At 36.8% G+C, this 22,657-nt stretch overlaps 1 long non-coding RNA gene and 1 pseudogene across 2 annotated transcripts; one reads left to right on the top strand and one right to left on the bottom strand.

Annotated features, from left to right (window-relative positions):
- The window catches only part of LOC107003700, a 57,922-nt pseudogene that overhangs the window by 2,062 nt on the left and 33,203 nt on the right, over positions 1-22,657 (top strand).
- LOC107003384 lies at positions 5,471-7,863 on the bottom strand. Of its 2 annotated transcripts, none has more exons than XR_001454651.2 (2): positions 7,072-7,863; positions 5,471-6,339 (listed from the first exon to the last, which is right to left on the bottom strand). It is a non-coding gene; the product is annotated as an uncharacterized LOC107003384 (long non-coding RNA). The 2 variants fall into 2 exon arrangements; XR_001454652.2 differs by having other exon boundaries at positions 5,471-6,081; positions 7,072-7,862.

Genomic DNA, 22,657 nt, shown 5'->3' with positions numbered 1-22,657 from the left:
TTGCATCAGGAAGACATGCAGAAATATGATATAGAGTCTGTAACCATGAAGCGCAGGGGATCATATTTTTTGTCTCTTCAGTCCCAGGGCTAGCCTAGAGAAGGCCATCTCTTTTTGATGGAGATCATATCTTTGCGAAGCTCGCTACCTCATATGCTAGTGATATCATCACCTTGTACTAGGCGCCTTCACATTTCAGAATGCAGAAGAAACAAGGAAATAGTTATTTTAATTCAACAAACTTTCTTTGCCTTATAAGTAGTCTTCTTCACTTCTTTTCCTTTTTTAAAGAGTCTCTGCCCCTTTTAATAAGATTTTCTAAGTTTTGGCATTGGCTCTTCTAGTGAATTATGAACCTGGTTCAATTAGTCATGTCATCAATTATCTTTTCTGTTTTAAATTTTATTTTCATCTACTATACTTAAAAGGTAAGAACTACTATTTTTGCACAGGCTTATATTCATTGAGTAGAAGCAGAAGTGTTATTGTTCACGTTTTATAAGGAATTATATGACAACCATTCAGGTAAAAACCTTTACAATGCTCAGTTTTCTTTCAACGGTATGGGAGTGTGGAGGTTGCATCAAGCCATCGAAGCTATACAAATCTTAGATGGATAAATTCTATTTCAATCAGTCATATCTAGAATGAGAAACATACAAGTTGTTGTTCTGGCACCTCATAATACATGTATGCTTAACAAGGAGCAAACAAGTGTTCTTAAAAATATTCTCGGGTGCAAAAGAGGGGCTCCATATGTTATCGATGTGTTTCTTGGTACCGGGAAAACAAGACCTCTTATAGAAGCAATCATCCAACTACATATTATGAGGAAAGATGCTCAAGTTCTTTGTTGTGCACCTTCAAATAGTTCTACAGGCCATATACTTGAGAAACTTGTCAGTTAGCAAAATGTTGAAGTGAAGAAGAATGCAATTTTAAGGCTGAATGCACTCACGCATCCTTTATGCGATATGATTCCTCGACGCCTTCGATTTTATAATCTTGAAGATAATGGTTATATGTGTCCTCTTCTGAGGGTGAATAAAAGATATAAGGTTATCATATATACATATGTTAGTGCATTTCCTCTTTATGCACATGAACAATGAAACTTGTATCATATTTTCATGGATGAGGTAGGATAGGCGTCGGAGCCACATCTTTTAAGGAAGGAGACAGTAGTAGTACTCACAAGTGACCCACGACAATTTGATTCCATACTTTTCTCAAAAGATGATGAAAGGTATAGATTGGGCAGGTCATACATGAAAAGAATATCCGAATGCGAGATATATGGTTCTCTCAATGAAAATTATGTTACCAAACTACTGAGGAACTATCGGTATCATCCGACAATTTTGCAGATTGCATCAGAAATTTTTAATGGAGAAGGGTATATGAGTATCCCATGTATAGAAGGTAAAACTTGGTTGGAACTATATCCAAACAAGGATTTTTTTGTTCATTGAATGCAAAGTTGTGATAAAATGGAAGGAAACAACCTCATATATTCTAGGTGTGTTTATGATCTTCACTAATGCAAGGACCTAGTCCTTGGCTGAGTTCTATAGTTTAGATCTATGGTGGGGTACAACTATAGAGTTATCATGTCAGAGGTTGGTGAGGATTCACTGTACTGCACCACTCACAATGGAGGTAGTTCTTTTTCAAACTGTCAATAACTCTTTATAGTTGACTTAGTCCACGTGACAAACAACTAATTAATTCATACATTCAAAAGGAGAGAGAGCCAGCACATCCTATCAAGAAATTACTTAGAAAATTTTGTAAGGTAATTGGTCCCTAAAAGACTATGATGTGAAAGGACGTCCATACAGCTGTCAGAAAAGTTGCCAATCTGATGTAGTAGGTGCACGTCTTTCCAGAGAGACAGACTCTCAACCAATGGGCGGTCCAAAGGGGTTTGTGTTAATTTTGATATAATCTCTTTCCCAAAAAACAAACTCAAGATTTGGTAACTAAACTTGGACTTTCTCTGAAAATTCATATGCTTGAAAAGGGAACGCCATCTTCAAGGAAGAACACTGCTCATAGCAACAACAAACTAGATGAAATGTTGAAGCTTCTTGTTGTAGTTAGAGATTGGTATCTTATGTTCTTAAATTGTAAATAAAATCCTAATATACAAAGGAGAATAGATTATTCTCTTGTCTATGTATTAGGTTGAGTCGTATTAACTAGAGTAAGTTAGTCGAATCATCTTTATTCTAGTCAAGCTTTTTACACCATTGTGTTGGCGTTCTCTTGGGTAGAGTTGCTTGTTACACCCTCAAAAATGAGTTAGGTTGAACTAGATCCTAGAACTCTTTTCATGAGGTTTTAAACTCCTAAAATGATTAATAATGGTGCTTAGAGGCAGTATATAAAGTTTGGTGAAGTTTGTAGATTAAACGTCGAAGAACGTCCAAGATGTTCGTAAACTAGTCGAACTTGAACTAGGGTAATGTACTGTTTCGTAGTGAAGTTTTTTGGGGATGGTTTGAGGGTAAAATAGTGTATATATGGTTCCTATTCATAGACGGAAATGTAAAGGCTCTAAATGTCCAATAACGATACCCAAGGGACTAGCCTAAGGGTACCCAAGGAAGACCCAAACATGGGGATGCAAGCTGTTGCGCCAGCAAATATCTCGAAGTGGCTGCGCAATGCGTAGCTGGCACTGAATGCTCAAAACTCTCTTCCTGCGACTCGGTTCTGTCACCAACTATTAAGTCTCAACATTTTCAAGAAACAAGATTTGAAAATGCCTCCGCGACGCGCAGTAAACTCTTAATTTTGATCGCGTCATTTTATAGTCAAATTTGAATTTGTTAAATTGTCTAATAAGTGCAAGGCTCTTTTGGTTAATTAGGGGATTAATTATTGATGTTCATTGAATCTTTTTATACCCCTAAAGTCACCAATCAAAGATAACCCTCAACTAAAAACGAAACCTCTCCATTTTTTTCTCCTAAACCTCCATTAAAAAAGCTTTAAAGCTCCAAGGAAGAAGACTGATTTTTCAAGTTTTCCTCCATCAATTTTGTGAGATTTTCATCACAATTAAAGTGTGCTTATTCATCCTTTAAACCTCTTTCTTCAAGGAGTCATTTCCGATGATTTTTCAAAAATGTTCAAAACATGATTCCTTCTAATTCAACGTCTAGCGATGGGTTCTTGCATAAAACGTTTAGAATGATTATAGTATGATTGAATTGATGTTAATTTGATGATTTTAACCTAAAAATTCTATGTATCCATGCAAATCATTCATCTTAGTTTTGACTATTTTATGGGTGAAGTGATCATGTGTCTATACTATTGAATTCTTGTGTAGTTTGATTTGCGCTATTGAATTATTGAAGAATTATGTTAGAATCATGTGTAGGATGTCTTAGATTTATAAATTAAAATTGAATTACCTTGAATTCAGTGTACATTATGATTATTAGATTGAAATGGTGATCATGGCCATTGGTAAGGGCCTGTGGGTATAGTGTTGGTTTAATTGGCTATGGGTTGAAGTTGTCAGAGTGGATTGGTGGTGTTCTACCTGAACTCTCTTTATTTTATGCAATATAGGTCTTGAATTGTGATTATGATTGGAATGGTCCACTTATGGTGGTGGTGATTATGTGCTATATTTGTGAATTATGTGTCCTCGTCCGCATTAATTCATGTATTATGATATTATCATGTTATAACTTGATTCTGTGAGTAATAGGAATCTTGATTATGTGAGTAATAGGAATGTATTGAAGGCTTATATGTACATGTGAAGTCTAAGCATGAGTCCTCCTAGTTGATGATATGTGTCTCTAGTAGGCTATAAGGAAGTTATTATGTGTACGGACTTGATATTGAAGTATGATCCTTCTTGATGACTTATATGAGGCTTGTGATGATTTACATTGATGAGCCTATAGAGGTTTCAAGGATTATTTGCAAGTATATGTAAATGTGCCTATGTGCTTATTGAATGAGATGCAATATGTGATAATGTAAAGTGAAGTGTGTCTTGTCTAGGTAGAACTATGTCCCTTGCTTGATACATGAATGAATATAAATCCTTGACTTATTCGGTTAGAACACCCTTTGTCATGAATGTATATGTATGAAATGAATATGATCTTGAATATAACAAAGAAGGTCATTTATGTGGAACCTTTTAGAAAGAAGGTTATGATATCCTTGTACTCTAAAGCCTTAATGGTATCCTGCTTATGTTAATGATGGACTTAGGGTTGGTTGGCTTGAACGACATGAAATCATCCTTAGGAAAGTCATTGAACTATCCTTTTACCATTGTAAGGCAACCCTAGGGGACCACTTTGATAAGGTGTTCCGTGATATGGTTATGAACTAGATATCAAACCTCTTCACATAATCCTTGGTTGAAATACTCTATGAGAACAAAGGATAACATTGAACGAGGATGGTGAGGGAGTACCTCTAGTTAAAGGTGAGGCTAGAATATAAAGAAACCCTTCATATTCCTTAACCATGTGCCTACATAGGATGTGTCTTAAGTTCTACCATTGGCAAGTAGAATAACCTCCATCGGATTAGATTAATCACTAAGGATTCCATGATTAAATAACATGGTCTATGTCTGTTATTACCTATTCTCATTACGTGTGATACATGCTAGTGTTGGAGAAGTACAATGAAGGTTAGGTAGTTGAATGGAACGCTTTCTAGACATTGCACGACTAAGCTTTGAAGATGTTAGTGTGTCAGTCTTTAGGTCTTCTTCAACACCATTATGTGAATGTCCTTATGTGTTGAATGTATCTTAAAGGAGTTAATGAACTATGATTTAAGTGAATATATGATCATGAAAAAGACAAATACCTAGAGTAGCTTTGAAGATTGTTTAGGTAGGCTTGAAGAGGATGTGCGAGCGTTCTCTTCTTGTTTTACCTTGGTGAGTGCTTTATTTAAAGAAAAAATATTTTTATTTGTTTTAAACTTTGTTTTAGAGTCACCACTTAATTTTTGAGAAAAATTAAGAAAATTGATCATCCAATTTGGCTGAAATAGGAAACCAATTTGAAAGAATTTTAAAAGGGGTTCGGGGGTTCTTCTTAGTAATTTAGGAAGGTGATTAAGACACCTAAAATATCCACTAATGTGGTTTTTCGACAACTAAAAGGTTTGTCTAAAATATCTAACTTAATTTTCAGATAAAAATTATATAGAATTTGTTTGAAAAGTTAATTTATTATCTAGATAAATTTCTAACTCATAAAATATGTTTATTATTATTTAAATCCATTCAGACTTGGTTGGTTTAGCTTAAACCGTTAAAACGAGATAGAGACTTGTGGGGATTTGAACACTTTAACCCTAAACTAACGGCAATTAGTTAAACGAGCAAACAAGCAGAAAAATAAGTGTGTGTGTGTGTGTGAGAGAGAGAGAGTCGGGTTGGGTCAAGTCCGGTTTCTGTCCGCCTGTACCGGTATTTTGACCCATTTCACTTTGGGCCTTAGAACAAATTTTTCACCTTTTCTAAAATTCTAACAAAGTTACAATACAAAAACGCCAAGGGCTTAGGCCCAAAAACAACAAAAGACAAAATTAAAATAGGTGTGGACTCTTGGCCCAAAATCTTCAAATCCTTGGTTTGCTCCAAATTCTTCCAATTAGGGACCCGTTTGTCAATATTATGAGCTTGAATCGATGAATAAACTTTAAGCCTTTATGTATCTACCGAAATGCTAGAGAAGGAGGTAAGAGTTCGTGGAGAAGTCAAACGGATTTCACATGCAAGGCAACAAATAAAGTACATTAGCATATTTTCTTTCAGGGTGACGAAATGAATTTTTAATATAAAAAAGGGTGAATAAATGAAATAGCATTTAAACAATAATGAAAAGGGAAAAATCACGAAGATTTAGCATATATTTTTTGAGGGGCAAAGGACATCGATGGGAAAAAATATCAAAATATATTCAAAATGTTTACCATAAGCAAACAAAGAAAGAAACAACGTGCCCAAAGTTAATATTCTTAAACAATTTCACCTTTGAAAGCTCGAATGGCAAAATGGCATCCAATTTTTTATTAATCTTCCTGCAAAGTGAAGACATGAAAAGAAATTGACCGGGCAAATCATTTCAGAAAGTAAGGCAAACAGAGATTTCAAAATAGAGAAATAAAACATAGACAATGAAGTAAAATGTGATTATGCCACACACGATTCTATCATTTAACCTCGAGAGCTTAGGCCTATATGGATAGCAACACTAACCGTAGCAATCCTAAATGTAGCGGAACAGTAAGAGGCACTGAAATCGAACAACATGGATAAAATGGAATCACACAGCAGACCTAAGAATGAGAACAAAACAAAACTTTTTTTTAAAAAGGTAATAAGAAAATGCAGGCAGACCATAAATTTAACAGTAGTTAGCTCGATAACATGTTGACTCTGGAGGACAACTAAACGATTAATACAACATATGTATCATGCTAAAACATATCAATAGCTCATCGGCCGAACATGGAATAGGACGAAAAGCAAAACATGGTTTAAACATATTGAATAGGGCAGTAATCAAATAACGACACATTAGAGAATATGGACAAAGCCAAACTATTAGAACAGACATGTGACCTTTCCATATACGTTAACAACATTGGTGATATGAGCTTACATAATAACAATATTAAACACGATAGACAACCATGCTAGATACAACACTCTGCCGTTTAAATTCCTAAGAATTGTTAAACGTCGGTCAAAATTGGATTACAACACCTACAAATACGGATACTACAGACCCCCATGATATAGACAGTAGGTTCGACAAAGAGGAAAGATGAACGAAACTCAGAAGCAAACCGGAGACATCAACATTGGATGAAAATCTACAAGTTTGACTCAATGAAATAATGGAGTCGTATGAGAGAAAATATAATGTGTTAAAACATAAGCAAACAACTCACTAAGTAACCATAAACATCCATATAACAGAACCCTCTCGAACACCAGAAATGTCTTTTCATTAAGCGAGCTTAGATGAAAAGGCAAGAAGAATGTCATAGAGAGGAAGACGATACCTTTTTTCGGGCAGCATCGCTGGGACTAGACGAGCAGTAGTTGACCACCACACAATCACTAACGAAACAACAAGATATAGGTCTGAGCAATAACTCAAACTCGGACTAACTTAGAAGAACAATGATGATCAAATTGGCGGAATGAGACTCTGATTGACAACTCACTCTTTCTTACCCTTTCTCGAATGTATTTTATGACTAAATGTTTAATCTATTCTCTTTATCCGCTAAAACAAAAAAGTTCCCCCCAACCCCAAACATTGAGGAAGAAGAGGCTATATGTATGATAAACAAGGTTAGATTTTTTTTGGGGAAAAGATGAGGGTAAAATCGGGTAAGAACAAAGGCACAAATTCAAAATCAAACCTTATCCCAAAAACTCAATGAATATGCTAAATTGATTCCTAATTTCCTATGTATTAGAAAGAGTTGGACGCCTGGGACCGATCCATGGTCCTTCTTGTTCCACGCGTCCCCATCTGAAGGTTGCAAGGATGAAAACACGTGACTTGCTTGGTGCTTTTGCTGCAGCAACTGTACGAGTTGAGAAGGACGTCGAGGAAAAAGATAAAGAATGCAACGTGCTGCTTGTACGCGTTGGTTCCTTTCACGCGAGGAGGGCATCCTGGCTTTGACGCAATTTGAATCAAGACGTGCACACGTTGCTTTTTCGACCTGGAAGAAGAACAGGAAACACGAAAGGGTCGTTCACGCTGTTGGTTTTCTGGGAATTGCACACCACTTATGGATTCCTTAGATTTGGAGGTGAGCCAGGTTGGGGAAAGGGGAATTGGGCTGGGTTGTTTTATTACTGAAGGGTTATCTTTGTTGGGTCAATTTGAGGAGTGGGATTGGAATACTGAATTGGGATGGGGTTTTTGGTACTGGGCTGCTGGAAATTTAAAGAAAGGCCCAAAACTTGATCTCTAAAATGGGTCACTAGTTTTAGCCTAATTGAGCTTAGTTTAGGGAACTTGACTAATATTTTAACTAAGACGAATTAATAAAATTTATTAACAAGATTCTTAATGTTAAAAAAATAAATTTTAATTAATTTGGTTATGGAATAGCTAATTTAAAATGAAATCTATCATATAAGTAAAATAACTAACAAACTGTTAAATATATTTCTTGAGACGATTCTCGAATAGTCACAAAATATACTAATTATAAACATATTTATGTAAACCATATATATTATGAAAAAGCTATGAGATCAACTAAAAATAATTTGAAAACTATTTTAAATTTTTTATAAAATCTAATAATGTCAAGTCATTTAGAATTAAGAAGCTTGTTAATTAACTCCTATCGGGGAGAATCAAAATTTGATGTCAACAACTGTCCCTCATATTACTTGGATTGATGCAAGAAATTCGAGGAAAATGAAATTTACCAAGCCATTCACCTAAGAAAGGGGTTTTTGTATGGAATTTAGGAATTATGGACGAAACCAGAAAATGGGTTTCCTACATATATCAAGCTATATGAGAATTCAGGCCACTTGTATTTCGGTACGCTTGATTTAACGCACGATTTTGAAAGAATTCAGAAGTCACAGGATACCTAATTATGAAGGGGCCGGAATGCTCATTTAAGGGTGAATGTTGGAATACATCCGAAATTTTGACATTGAGCACGCCTACATAACCTTAAAAGATAGGAATCAACCTGCTTGTACTTCTACTGGATCGGTGAAAAAGGAAATCAATTATGTTAAATAACCTCTAGTTTTGGAAGAGTAACAAATCATTTGAGTATGAAAAAGAGGTGTGTAACCTCTTATCCATGAATGTGGTGCACTTCACACCTATAATTAAGAACTTACCTGGACATAATTTCCAAAGCTCTTGATGCATTGTGACTTAGATTGGAAAGATGCTTCTGGCAGATACCTAAATCTCCGGATGCAAAACTGAAACCAACAAACCTAATAGAAAACCCACATGCCTTCTGATAGGGGTGTGGTTTGATTTTGGCGGAAGGCGCCTCTGCTCATTACCTAAGAGTTTGCTACTCCTCTTTGGACTATGTCTCTGTTCTCTGCTAAGAAAAGTTCCATGTTATGCCACATCCTTTTTGATGTTGTCCGCTTCTGTGGTTCATTTTGGAGAATTCATCCTTTCGGATGCCCTCGACAAAGAGTGAGATAAAAGTCATTAGCATAAAATGAAATTAAAATAGGAAATAGTGTCTTTTACCGTGTTGACACTTATTTTCTCTCCTTTAAAATTTCTTTCTTCTATGCATGACTTCTATTCCGCAAAGCATGAATTTCTTTTCTTGCAATGCATGACTTCTTCTCCGCGATGCATGGATTCCTTCTCTTGCACGATCTTTTTTCCGCGATGCATGAATTCCTTATCTGCAATGCACGACCTCTTTTCCGTGATGCATGAATATTTCTTTTCTTCTTGCAATGTGTGACTTCTTTCCACAATGCATGACGTTTTCCGTGATGTATGAATTTCTTCTCCTGCTATGCATGACTTATTGTCCGCAATGCATGAATTTCTCTTGTGATACATGACATTTTTTCCGCAATGTATGAATATCTTCTCGGAATGCATGCCATCTTTTCTCTTGCAATGCATGTCTTCTTTTTTTCAATGCATGAGTTTCTCTCGTGATGCATGACATTTTTCCCCAATGCATGAATATCTTCTCATGATGCATGACATTTTTCCCGCAATACATGAATATCTTCTAGCGATGCATGACATTTTTCCGCAATGCATTAATGTTTCTCTCGCAATGCATGACATTTTTTCCACAATGCATGAATATATTCTCGCGATGCATGACATTTTTTCCCTTTCGTGATGGATGACATTTTTCCCACAATGCATGAATATCTTCTCGCAATGCATGATTTTTTTCCCGCAATTCATGAATTTTCTCTTGCGATGCATGACATTTTTTCCTGCAATGCATGAATATATTCTCTTGATGCCATCCTTGGTACCAAATGAAGATAGTGCTTCAATCGAGCAACAGAGTATATTCTAGGTGCCTTCTAGATAGTGATATCATCTCAATCGACAATACGTTAACAATGACGCTCAAGGTAGTGTATCCTCTAAATCTACAATACGAATAAAATGACCTTCCGGATAGTGTATCATCTTAGTTGACAATACAAATGAATGAAAAGAATGGAACTCGGAGCAGCGGTACCATCTCAAATAAAATAACCCTCCTGGTAGTAATATCATCATGTCTTATAATGTGATGCAGTTAACGCCTCTCAAGTATCTTTTTTAATAATAATAAAATACCTTTCCTCGAGGTTTTCATTTGTCTCATCTTTGAACATAGTGGGACATTCATTATAGATTTCATGTTGTTGGGAGTTTGATGAATTAGTGCTATTCATGTTCCTATATATTCAATATAAGCAACATAAAATATTTCCTGAACCCATAGAAAAATTGTTAATTTTGGGGAGCTCTTCGCCCTTTTGACTTCCCCATATTTGTGTAATGGAGCAATATACTGATTTTGTGGTAAGAAAATATAAACCTGCAACCACAGAAGAAAATTATGTTTTAAAAGATAGTGGTCTGTGTCGATCTCTTTACTTGTTTGTTCCTTGTTCCGCTATCTTCAATTGATTTTTTCTGATCTCCCGCCTCTTGATAGGTAAGACAAAATCTTTTATGCAAAGATAGATAAAATATGAAGGAAATATTTTTATGAAAATAGATTTTTAGAAGTAGTATTTGGGAAAGGTCACTGTCGAGTGTCATGTCACGTCAAGAATATGAACTTTTGTGTGTCTAATGTTTGGAGATTGATTATTTGCTGAAAAGTGTTCAAAGTTGCTCTAGGCTCCCGATAAGCCCATGTTGATCATCCTCAAAAAGTTTATCCCCGCTAACTGGCTTGGGTTATCTTTAACTACTTGTGAGTAAATCATGAAATTTTTGAGATCCTCTCAAAAATTAAGTCCAGTTGCAAAATTCGAAGTGACTTCAGTCTTGACTTGTTGAGGAAAAATCTCGTTTTAAAGAATTTCTTGAGTTCCTCTGAAAATTTTTTTCCCAGTTTCTATTATAAAGAAAAATAGAAATTCTACAAGAGATATGACGAAACCCTTGTTGAGCCTATGTATCCCGTTGAGGCAGGAATCAGGTCAAACGTAGTTCTCCTTAAAGGATAGCAACAATAAGATAATTACAAAGAAAAACGATCGAGGCCGACATAGGCCGCCTAAGTATCTCATTCTTGAAAATTCCAGTCGAACGTAGTTAAAATTAAAAGAAATATTAAAGGGGATAAATTGGGTGATCGAGGTTGACATAGGTCTTCAACATATCTCATTCTTGAGAATTCAGGTCAGATATAGTTTATTATAAGAGGGATAAGGTTTTAAACAACGCAAACACAAGCAAATAGAAAAATTACAAGGAAATGATAGAAATATGAACTGAATCTTCACACATAATATCTCTTAACAACATCTGAGTTGATCGGTTTCGGCAATGCGGTGCCATCCATCTCCGACAGGATCAAAGAACCTCCGGATAATACCTTGCTAACCATGTAAGGTCCTTGCCAACTCGGTGAAAAATTTCCTTTGTACTCATCCTTATGAGGAAAAAAGCACTTAAGTACCAACTAACATATTTCAAAAATTCTTTCTCCGACTCTTTTGTGAAAAGAACATATCATTGTATGTCGATACAGTTGACCATGACAAACGACAACCATTCTTTTCTCATCAATCAAGGTTAACTGATATATCCGCTAAAGGATCCACTCAAAATTATTTATTCATCTTCTTGGATGATTCTCAAGTATGGTATTTCAACTTTAGCAGGTATGACTTCTTCTGTTCCATACACTAGCAAGTACAGAGTAGCTCTGATGGATGTTCTGACAGTCGTTCTGTATCCTAACAAACCATATGGCAACATCTCATGCCACCCTCGATGATTGTCAATCATATTCCTCAAAATCTTCTTGACGTTCTTATTAGCGGCCTATATAACTCCACTCATTTGAGGATGATAAGAGGTTCGATTTTCGAGGAGTAATCTTAAAATGCTTACATATATCTCTCATCAAGTGACTAATGCGATTTGTGCAATATTTGCGCCATTATCAGTAATGATGGATTATGATACTCAAAACGTGCTTATCAGATTGTTGTGAACAAAGTCAGCTACAACTCTGTTAGTTACTAATTTGTACGAAGTTGCTTCCACCCACTTGGTGGAGTAGTCAATGGCAACCAAAATAAATATGTGTACATTAGAAGCGGATGGCTCTATGAGACCAATGACATCCATGCCCCAACCTACGAATGGCCAAGGTGAATTCATAGCTTTGAGTTCATAAGGCGGCACTCAAATCAAATATTCATGCACTTGACATTTATGAAATTTCTGCACAATCTTACAACAATCATGCTCCATGGTCATCCAAAAATAATTGGCTCGAATGATTTTCCTTGCTAGAGTGAGTCCATTAATGTATCTACCGCAGACTCCAACATGTATTTTTTCAAGGAGCTTTGCATCTTCGATAGCATCAACACATATAAGAAGGCCTAAATCTTGAACCTTCCTATAAAGTATTTCCCCACTTAGAAAGAAATTGAGAGTCATACAACGTATTGATTTTTGCTTGTTGAATGTTGCATTCTCATGATAAGCTATGGTTTCTGATTACTTCTTGATATCAAAATACCATGGCAAACCATATGGTTCTACTTCAACATGTGAACAATGGACTGGTTGCTCCTTTATTTGTATATCCAGCGAATCAATATAATCAGTATCTAGATGCTTAATCATTGAGGCGATGGTTGCAACAACATTAGTTAACTCATTATGCGTTCTGGGCGTCTTTCTAAACTCAATCTTGCAGAATCTCTTGCATAAGTTCTGTATATATTGCACATACGGTGTGATCTATGGATTTTTCACGGCCCATTCTCCTTTAACTTGATGAATCAACATATTTGAATCTCCAATAACTAGCAACTTGTGAACAATTATGTCAATGACCATCTTCAAACAAAGATCTTACTCAACCATGTTGTTCGTGCAATTAAATTAGATTTTTGCCTCCACAGGGTAGTGTTTACCAGATTCTTACACTAAGACTGCACCGATAACTTTTCCTTTGTGGTTTGCCGCTCCATCAAAAAATACCCTTCAACAAGGGTATGCTTAGTAAATATCCTCACCCACAAACGATACCTGTTCATCGGGGAAATAAGTCCTGAGCGATTTATATTCTTGATCGACATGATTTTCTGCAAAATGATCAGTTAAGGCTTGTTCTTTTAGCTCCTATTAGACACATACACAATATCAAATTTACTCAACGGCATCTAACATTAAGCCAACTTTCCGGTCGGCATCCCTTTTTAGAAAATGTAGTTCAATGGGTCCATCCTGGAAATGCGGTATCTGGTATAAGAAGACAAATAGTGTCTCAACTTCTCATCAATAAAAGTCAAAGCACATCACGTTCTCTCTAAAATAGTATAACGAGCCTCGTATTGAGTGAATTTCTTGCTCAAATAATAAATAACTCGCTCTTTCTTCCTTGTCTCGTCGAGTTGACCAAGCACACACCCAAATGTAGTATCTAAGACAGACAAATATATGTATAATGGAATCCCTTCTCATGGAGGAACCAACACTAGCGGATTGGAGGATATAAATCTTGATGGCATCAAACACAGTCTAACTTTCATCGGTCCACTTTGCAAAGCATCCTTCTTCAATAACTTGAAGATAGTCTCACACACCATGGTGGATTGTGCTATGAATCGACTATTATAGTTCAACCTCCGTAAGAAACTCATCACTTCTTTCTTCATCTTTGGAGGAGGTAACTCTTGGATTGCCTTGATCTTAGAACGGTCAAGCTCAATCCCCCTTCTGCTGACTATAAATCCCAAAAGCTTACCAGCTGGCACCCCGAAGCACATTTAGTGGGAGTTAACTTCAAGTTATATTGACACCAATGGTCAAAGAACTTCGTTAAGTTAGTCAAGTGGTTAGAATTATTACGAGACTTGATTATTATGTCATCTACATACACTTCAATCTACGTGTAAATCATGTCATGAAATATGATCATCAAAGCCCTCATATAAGTAGCACCAACATTTTTAGACCAAATGGCATCATCCTATAATGATATACACCCCAAGACGTAAAAAAACCCTTTCTTTTCTACATCTTCTTCATCCATCAGGATCTGTTGATAACCTACGTAACAATCCACAAATGAGTGTATTTCATGCTTTGCATAGTTATCAATCATGATGTGAATGTTCGGAAATGGAAAATTTTCTTTTCAACTTGCTTTGTTTAGATCTCTGTAATCAACACATATTTTGATCTTCCCATCATTATTGGCAACCGGAACAACATTGTCCAACCAAGTCGGATACTGTATCACTTGCACTAATTTATACTAGATTTGTTTGGTAATATCTTCTTTGATCTTGAAACTCAACTCAGGATTGAACTTTCAAGTCTTTTGTTTTACTTGGCTAAAACCTGGATTAATCGGCAATTTGTGGGACACCACATTCGTATTCAACCCTAGCATATTGTTGTAAACCTAAACAAACACATTAATTTATTCACTAAGCACACGAATCAGGTCCTTCTTTGAGCTTCATTCAGATGTACACTGATTTTGAACTCTTTGACACACTCTTCGTCACAAGATTCATGGTCTCGGTTTCTTCCAAATTTGGCTTATGGTTATTCTCAAATTGCAAAAATTTCTCAACAACTATTCTTGTACCTCATTTTCTTCTTAATATTCTTCACCTTCATTATCACCTGCCTCATTTTGTTCGTTTAGCTCGTGACATGACATTACATTGGCATGTTTTAAATTAGTATTACTGAAACAATAAACAGACAATGTTAGAAAAGTAATATATAGTAAATAAGTAAATAAACAAGTTTTCGATAAAAGAGTCTTTCATTCAAATTAAAAAGCAAATGCAAAATTTGGCCATGGTGACAAGCCATGTTGCCTTATTAATCATTCCAAGGGAATTTCAAAATTTAAACAATTTAAAGAAACCGCAAAATGGTGGGTCTCACGCCTCTTCAAGACTACCAAAAGTTTTCAAAATAGGCATAAACATTTTCCTTTCAACCATGATGTTCGTTGAATCAAGATTGGTGTTGAGGTCCAGTTCTGTAGCTTCTCCCCAGGCTCACCATCACGGTTGCCAGATGTCTTGACCTCATCCTCTATGACAACATCAATCTCATCAAAAAGGCCTCAGACTCCTTCCCCCAAGGCCATCATTGTCGACATACTCTCAAACGGGAAATGATTGGTACATATGAGGAATTGGCCTTGCAAATGCTTGATAAACATTCTTGCTCTTCATCTCTACTTCATCATATATAGGGACGTACCCCAAACCAAACATCTCTCCTTTGGCGAGAAATTGGATAGGCTCAACAATTTCTTGGAAATTCCTTCCCAATGAAAAACTTGGCTCGAATCTATTATGAAGCATCACCGTAGCGATCATCTTGTATACAGGGGGCATATGGGGCTTTGAAGCCAAATCATCACTGGTGGCATTTACCATCTCCACCGTGTAGATATCACAACCTTGGAAAACTTCATCGACGATCCACACATACCCATTGGAATGGCTTCCTTCACCATGAATGACTGATTCTTTCTCCTCCCGGACAAATTTCATCGACTAGTGAACGGTAGAGGGAACAACTCCAACCATGTGGATGAACGGCTTCCCCAAAAGAAGGTTGTAGCCAATGTTGATGTCCAACACCTGAAACTCCACATTGAACTCTGCAAGACCCATCTGAATGACCAAATTTACTGCCCCCAGTGTATCTCTCTGCACCCCATTAAAAGACCTCACATTGACTTGGTTCTATTGAAGCTTCCCCAAGTAACACTTTATCTACCTTAGAGTCGATAGGGAGAAAACGTTGAGGCCGTATCCACATCAACCAAGACATGGTTTATAACCTTATATCGACATGCAATAGTGACATGTAAAGATTTGTGCATCTTCTCTTCAAAGGGCAACTCTTCGTCATAGAATTTGATTTGATTTCCTCGGATAACCTGGTTGATCATGGCTGCTACATTTTCACTGCTTATGAACACAGGCACATAGGTGTCATCCAAATCCTTCAGTAGGGCATGTCTGTGCAAGTGCGAACTCATCAGCAGGGCCCAGATAGAAATCGGACTTGGAATCTTCTCCAAATGCTTAACAATTAAATAGTCTTTAGGCTGCATTTTTCTCTAGAATTTTTCACCTTCAGCCTCACTTATCGGCCTCTTTTCTTGGTCCTTCTTTTATCCTCCATGAGTCAAATCCTCTAGCATTTAACATCTGCCAGACCTAGTCATGCCTTGAGCAAAAGTAGTTTCGATTACAAACCTCGATCGAGCAGGAGTTTCTATTGGCACCAAGGCAATAACCTTCTCAGATGTCAGAATCACAAAGTCTTTCTTTTCTTTGAACCTTAATGAAGCTACTGCCTTTTCTAGTTCATCACGAACGATCGGAACTATATCTTTTTTCATGCCCCAATCTTCATCTGTCTCTATAATATTGATATTGACACCGCCATGAGTTGGCAAAGGATTACTTTTGAAGTTGGGCACGACCTTCAGAAGGGAGACCACCTTTTGGTCAATCAAATCCTAGACCTTGTGCTTGAGGTTAATACAATCCTCAGTATCATATCGATGTTGTTGGAGTGATATGCACACTTCTGATTAGGTCTGTAAAATCTTGAACTAGTTTCTACTAGCTTGGGCCCTACCGGATGGATATAACCTGCTGCCGTTGAATGCTCAAACAACTTTTTCTGATTTTCGACAAGCGGAATGAAAAATCTTGCAGATTTTTTCTCAAATCTGGGATGAGGGGGATCGTAATTGCCTTTTGTTGGAGGAGGCATCTGAATATTATTTTGGACTTTAGGAACGGGAGCTTGATATCTTGGATAAGAATTAGTCTGCTAAGTTTGCAATGAATCTTTGTAGTTCGAAAGGGTATTTTGGTAAACTGAGGCTTGGGTTTGATATACAGGGGGAGGCTCTTTGTAATTTGAATTCACGTTGGCAAAGTTGGGAGCGACACTTTGGCAATGATGAGATGGGGTTTGGTAATATAAAGGGGAATTTTTGTAGATGGGAGGTGGAGCTTGATAATTGGGAGGGGGGAGTATTTTGGTAAGCAGGAGAAGCATTTTGTTTATTGGGGGAAGGGGTATTTTGATAATCAGCTTGTGTATAAAAAGCCTGGTAAGAACAGTATGAAGGTCGAGAATGAACATGGTATGACGATAATCTTCTTGGGGTCTTTTTACCTTTATAGAGAGAACAGACACATTGTCTCTCTAATTTTCAACAAACCCGATTATCCTGGCGTGGCAAAAACACGGGAAATCTTCCCTGTTCTTAATCCATCTTTGATAGTCTCACCTACCTTGACTATCTCAGCAATCTTTGCTCTAACGATCAATATGATGCTATCATAATATTCGGGTTCCTGAACCCGCATAAATACTTCAACAATTTCCTTTTTAGACATAGGAGGCCGAACTCTTGCTACCTTCATTCTCCATCTGTACGAAAACTCTGTGTAGCTCTTGTTATATTTATCCTTCATCTTTTCTAGGGAATAACGATCAAGGACAATCTCCACGTTGTAAGAAAATCATTTATTGAAGTCCTTGGCCAGGACATTTCAACTAGGTTAGTGCCTTGTTTCGTGGGTCTGACCCACTCTAGACCCTCTCTTCTAAGACTCGGCTAAGGAGTCGTATCAATACAACTTCATCACTCCCAACTCCCACGAGCTAGACGCAGTAGGCCCTTAAAAGCGCTAAGGGGTTCCCTATTCCTCCAAAAGTGTCGAATTTTGGCATCTTTAACCCTTCTGGAAGGTCAAAATTCGGTTTAATGTATAGATCTTCATAATTCAAGGAGGCAAACTTCGGAACACATTTCAACTCCTTCATTTCCTTCTGGATCTCTTCTTTTATATCCAACTTGGCGACCTCTTCCTTTGATCTCCATTCCCTTTCTTGCTCTTCATAATGGTCGAGCTCAGAACCATTCACATCGTGCCAATTAGGAAAGTGGATTTTGAATGTGGTTTTCTGGGGTAGTGGTGGAGCGACAGAGGGACTTGGGTTTTTTTAGGTGGTTTGGTAGTTTTGAGGGTATGTTTAGAAATTAGTGTGGTTATTTACGTGATGGAGGGATGTTTAGGGATTGAATGTGTACTGTTTTAGTGGACGTGGAGCGGTTTGGTGATTGGTGTTTTGAGGAGGAGGTGGTATTTGAGGATTATTGTTTTGAGGAGGGGGTGGAGTTTGGTAGGAGGTTGATGAATATTGATGATATTGCATGGTTAAGTCTATAACTGAGGGATTTTGAGAAGGAGTGGATGGTGGATTCTGATCTTGTTCCATGTTTCAAGAGGGAAAGTACAATGGAGGCCTTCCATTTGTCGAAGCATTATTGGTAAAACCCAGTGGAGGCAGATCTTGTCTCCTATGCATTTCAACCCTCATTTTGGCAATCTACTGCGTCTATTGCATTATCATTTCGTTTTGATCTGTGATGGTAGGTTGAGCAACGACAACGTCGGTCAGGCTAATTTCTTCATTGTTATCCCCCATCGTTGCTTGTCCCTTATATGAACTTTGACCGGGAAAGGCATCAGCAGGGCCTTATGATCTTGTGAAGTAAGGATGATCAACCAACTTATCGACATAAGCCAGTTTTAAGTACCTGTGGAAGGAAAACATCTCAAAGACAAATTTGTTAGTTTGAGTTTAGAATACATTATGCAAGATATCACATAGAGAACAGATAAACACACAAAAGTTGCTTTGTTTAAGGACATGCAAAGCCACGAGTAAAGGGAAATTGATTTTTCGAACAAGCAGGAGTTTGCTCGTTTTAATTTTAGAGTATCTTAGAAAGGTTAAAACACGTCGAGCTAAGGTCTTCTTTGTTGCATCTGTATTGACGTCAGTTTATTTGAGCCTCATATTTCCTTGTAGAATGAAAGGGGGAGAATGAAAATTTTGAAAGATAGGGTTCGGTCCTTGGAAGACTGCCTACGTATCTCACAAGGAGAATTCAGGCCCTACATAGTTTGAATACAAAAGGAAATACTTGTTTTCATTCATTTGTTCTCTAACGATTACATGGGAATTGAAAAACAAACGATAAAGCATACAAAGATACAGGTTAATCCATCTCATTCATTCTTCTTCTTTCTATAGCATCAGTCGCGGGGAACAAACTCGACTCGAATCTTTCGCAATTTAATGAGGGATTTCGAAGCTGTAATCTGTAGCATCATGATAAGCATAAGGTTTCCATATTTGTACCCCAATAGGATCGAGTGCTTTGTCATCGTCTTGTATAGAGGCTAAGACTCCCTTCTGAACAAAATCACTATAGATTTCCAGAAATGTCTTCTTAAACGGCATAAATTAGTGACAACAAAACTGGGTGTTCTTAGTGAATGACTCATTCGCCTCTTGTTGGTCATAGGTGAGGACAATATTATCATCTCACATGTGCGGGATCTTCCCAGTGTCAATCATATTGCAGATTCTTGCCTTAAGCTGCGCACATTCCTCTTTAGTATGTCCTCATTTGTTAGGGTGGAAAGCACTCATCTTCTGAAAGTTTTCATGCCCAATTCGTAAAGTTATTCCCTTATGAGGTTTTAACGTGAGGTGCTCATACAAAAGAGAGCATGACATGACCATTGTTCCCACACTATGCGTCAGCTCATACACGGAGAGAGTGATCCATTTGTCTCCTCCCTTTAGACGTCGAAGGAAATAAGGCACGTAGATGATTTTGTCGTCGACATCCTCCCCAATCGCTCTAGGGTGAGTGTCTTGGGGACCACTGTTAGCTTCTTGACTGAAGAGAGAGCGTTTCCCGCCTATTTTCTGAATCCTCCTAGTCATAACCTCTGTCTCTCTGTCCCATGGCGCTTCTTCTCATCCTCGTTGCAATGTCCTCATCTAGAGCCATAGTTGCAGCTCTGACGATAGTTGAGGCAATTTCAACTTGGAGTTCTCTTTCTCCTCCGTAGTCTATTGCATCCTCTTCTCCAACTCCTCTCTAGTAGGCTCTACCTCGACATTCTTACCCTTTTTCCATAGTAGTGATTTTGCCTTTCCTGATATGATTGATTATTGTTTAGGATTTGGGTACTAGGAATTTAATTTTTGGCTGAGAAACTCAAGACTCAGGAAATATTTGGTCGAACATTTGTGATAGTGACTTGTATATACTTTTTAGGATTTTTTACAAGCAGTGGGTTAACAACGTCCTCATTCAAAGCAACATAGCATACAAGTATACAAACAAATATCGCGTCCTAAGCATGCTTGTGTTCCTTTAGTGCCAAGGGTAGGCCTAGAGATTTGAAGGATGTACATGTCATTTGAAGCATTTCATTGTCCCCAAACCAAAATTTATACAAACTTTGTAATAATCTGAATGGGGATACATAGTAGGGAAAATGGGATACAAATAATCAATCCCATGCAGGGTACAATCTTAAACTAAGTTTCCATATATGGTCCTTCGATTTAGACTTCTTATCTTTTCAGGATATTGATGCCTTTGGAAGGATAGTGGCTTATACAACTCTTTCTTTGAGTAGAACAATCTATTAAACTCCCGATCCTAAGGAATAATAGTTTTTCAAATAACGTATACAACCTTCAAATTTAAACATGTAAGCATGATTGTCTGATTAGGGCGTGGGCCATTTTGGACTCAATGTGGTCTTTCTAATGGACCCAAAACGCCTTGGGTGTTAATCCATCTTAGGTTAATGCTTACATTTGAATTTTATTTCGCTCTAACCTATGTTTACTAGAATTGGTATAGAAATGACGGTTACCCAAGTCGGACAAACAATGGGCTGAAGATAATAAACGACGTTGGATGACCGTAAGTCAACTATTCGTTTACTACTTCCAAAAATAAGACTTGTGTTTTTTTCTTAAGGAAGTCGTGGTAATCCACATAACTACCTTTGTCCTAATGCAAACTATTTGTCGTTTGGCGGAGTCGATGCATAAAAAATTCAAGAATTGAATAATATGATAAATAAAGCAAGTAAACAATTATTTTACACATAGTCATACATGTTATTTTTAAGGTTAATACCCTTCAAATCTCTAGCAGAGTCTTCATTCTTGTTTTATTTAATGAAAAAAATATTTCTATTTGTTTTAGACTTGGTTTTAGAGTCACCACTTAATTTTTGAAAATAATCAAGAAAATTGTTCTTCCAATAGGGCTAAAACTGGAAACCTATTTGAAAGAGTTTTAAAAGTGGTTCACGGGTTCTTATTAGTATTTTAGGAAGGTGCTTAAGACACCTAAAATACCCACTAATGTGGTTTTCTGACAACTAAAATGTTTGGCAAAAATATCTTACTTAATTATGAGATAAAAATTATTTAGAATTTGTTTGAAAAGTTAATTTATTATATAGATGAGTTTCTAACTCATTAAATTTATTTATGATCATTTAAATCCATTTAGACTTGGTTGGCTTAGCTTAAACCGTTAAAACGAGATAGAGACTTGCAGGGATTTGAATTCTTTAACCCTAAACTAACGACAATTAGTTAATTAAGCAAACAATAGGTTAAATAAGAGTGTGAGAGAGAGAAAGAGTTTGATTGGGTCCAAGTCCGGTTTCTGTCCGCCTGGACCAGGATTTGTACCCATTTCAATTTGTGTCTTAGACCCAATTTTTCACCTGTCCTAAAATTCTAACAAAGTAACAATACAAAAAGCCCAAGGGCTTAGGCCCAAAAATAATAAAACACAACATTTAAAATACGTTTGGACTCTTGGCCCAAAATCTTCAACTCCTTGGTTTGCTCCAAATTATTCCAGTTCGGGACCCATTTGTCAATTTTATGAGCTTGACTCGATGAAGAAACTTTGAGCCTTTATTGCTCTCCCAAAATGCAAGAGAAGGTGATAAGAGTTTGTGGCGAACTCAAACGGATTTCACATACAAGATAACAAATAAAGTACCATTAGCATATTTTCTTTCAGGGTGACAAAATGAAGTGTTAAGATAACAAAGGGTGAAAAATGAAATAACATTTAAACAATAATGAAAAGGGAAATATCACGAATACTTAGCATATATTTTTTGTGGGTCATAGGACATTGATGGGGAAACATATCAAAAGACATTCAAAATGTTTTCTAGAAGCCAATAATGAATGAAACAAAGTGCCCAAAGTTAATATTCTTAAACAAACAGTGGCATGATCAAGTAAAATAAATAGCACAGACTAAATTAGATTGTGGAAAGCAAGAAAGATTCAAATAGATGCAAATATTTATATACTTGTATCGACACCTTGATATGCGACATGAAAATCCAAACGAGGTAGACAAACAAACAAACAAAGTAAACTTTAATATCTATAGATTCTAGTTCATGAATCTAGCGAAAGAAAAAAAGACATCACACCAAGACACACACACACACACACACACACACAGATATATATATATA

This window comes from Solanum pennellii, chromosome 11 (assembly GCF_001406875.1).
Source record: "Solanum pennellii chromosome 11, SPENNV200".
NCBI classification, from domain to species: Eukaryota; Viridiplantae; Streptophyta; class Magnoliopsida; order Solanales; family Solanaceae; genus Solanum; species Solanum pennellii.
This window is presented reverse-complemented; position numbering and strand designations above follow the sequence as displayed.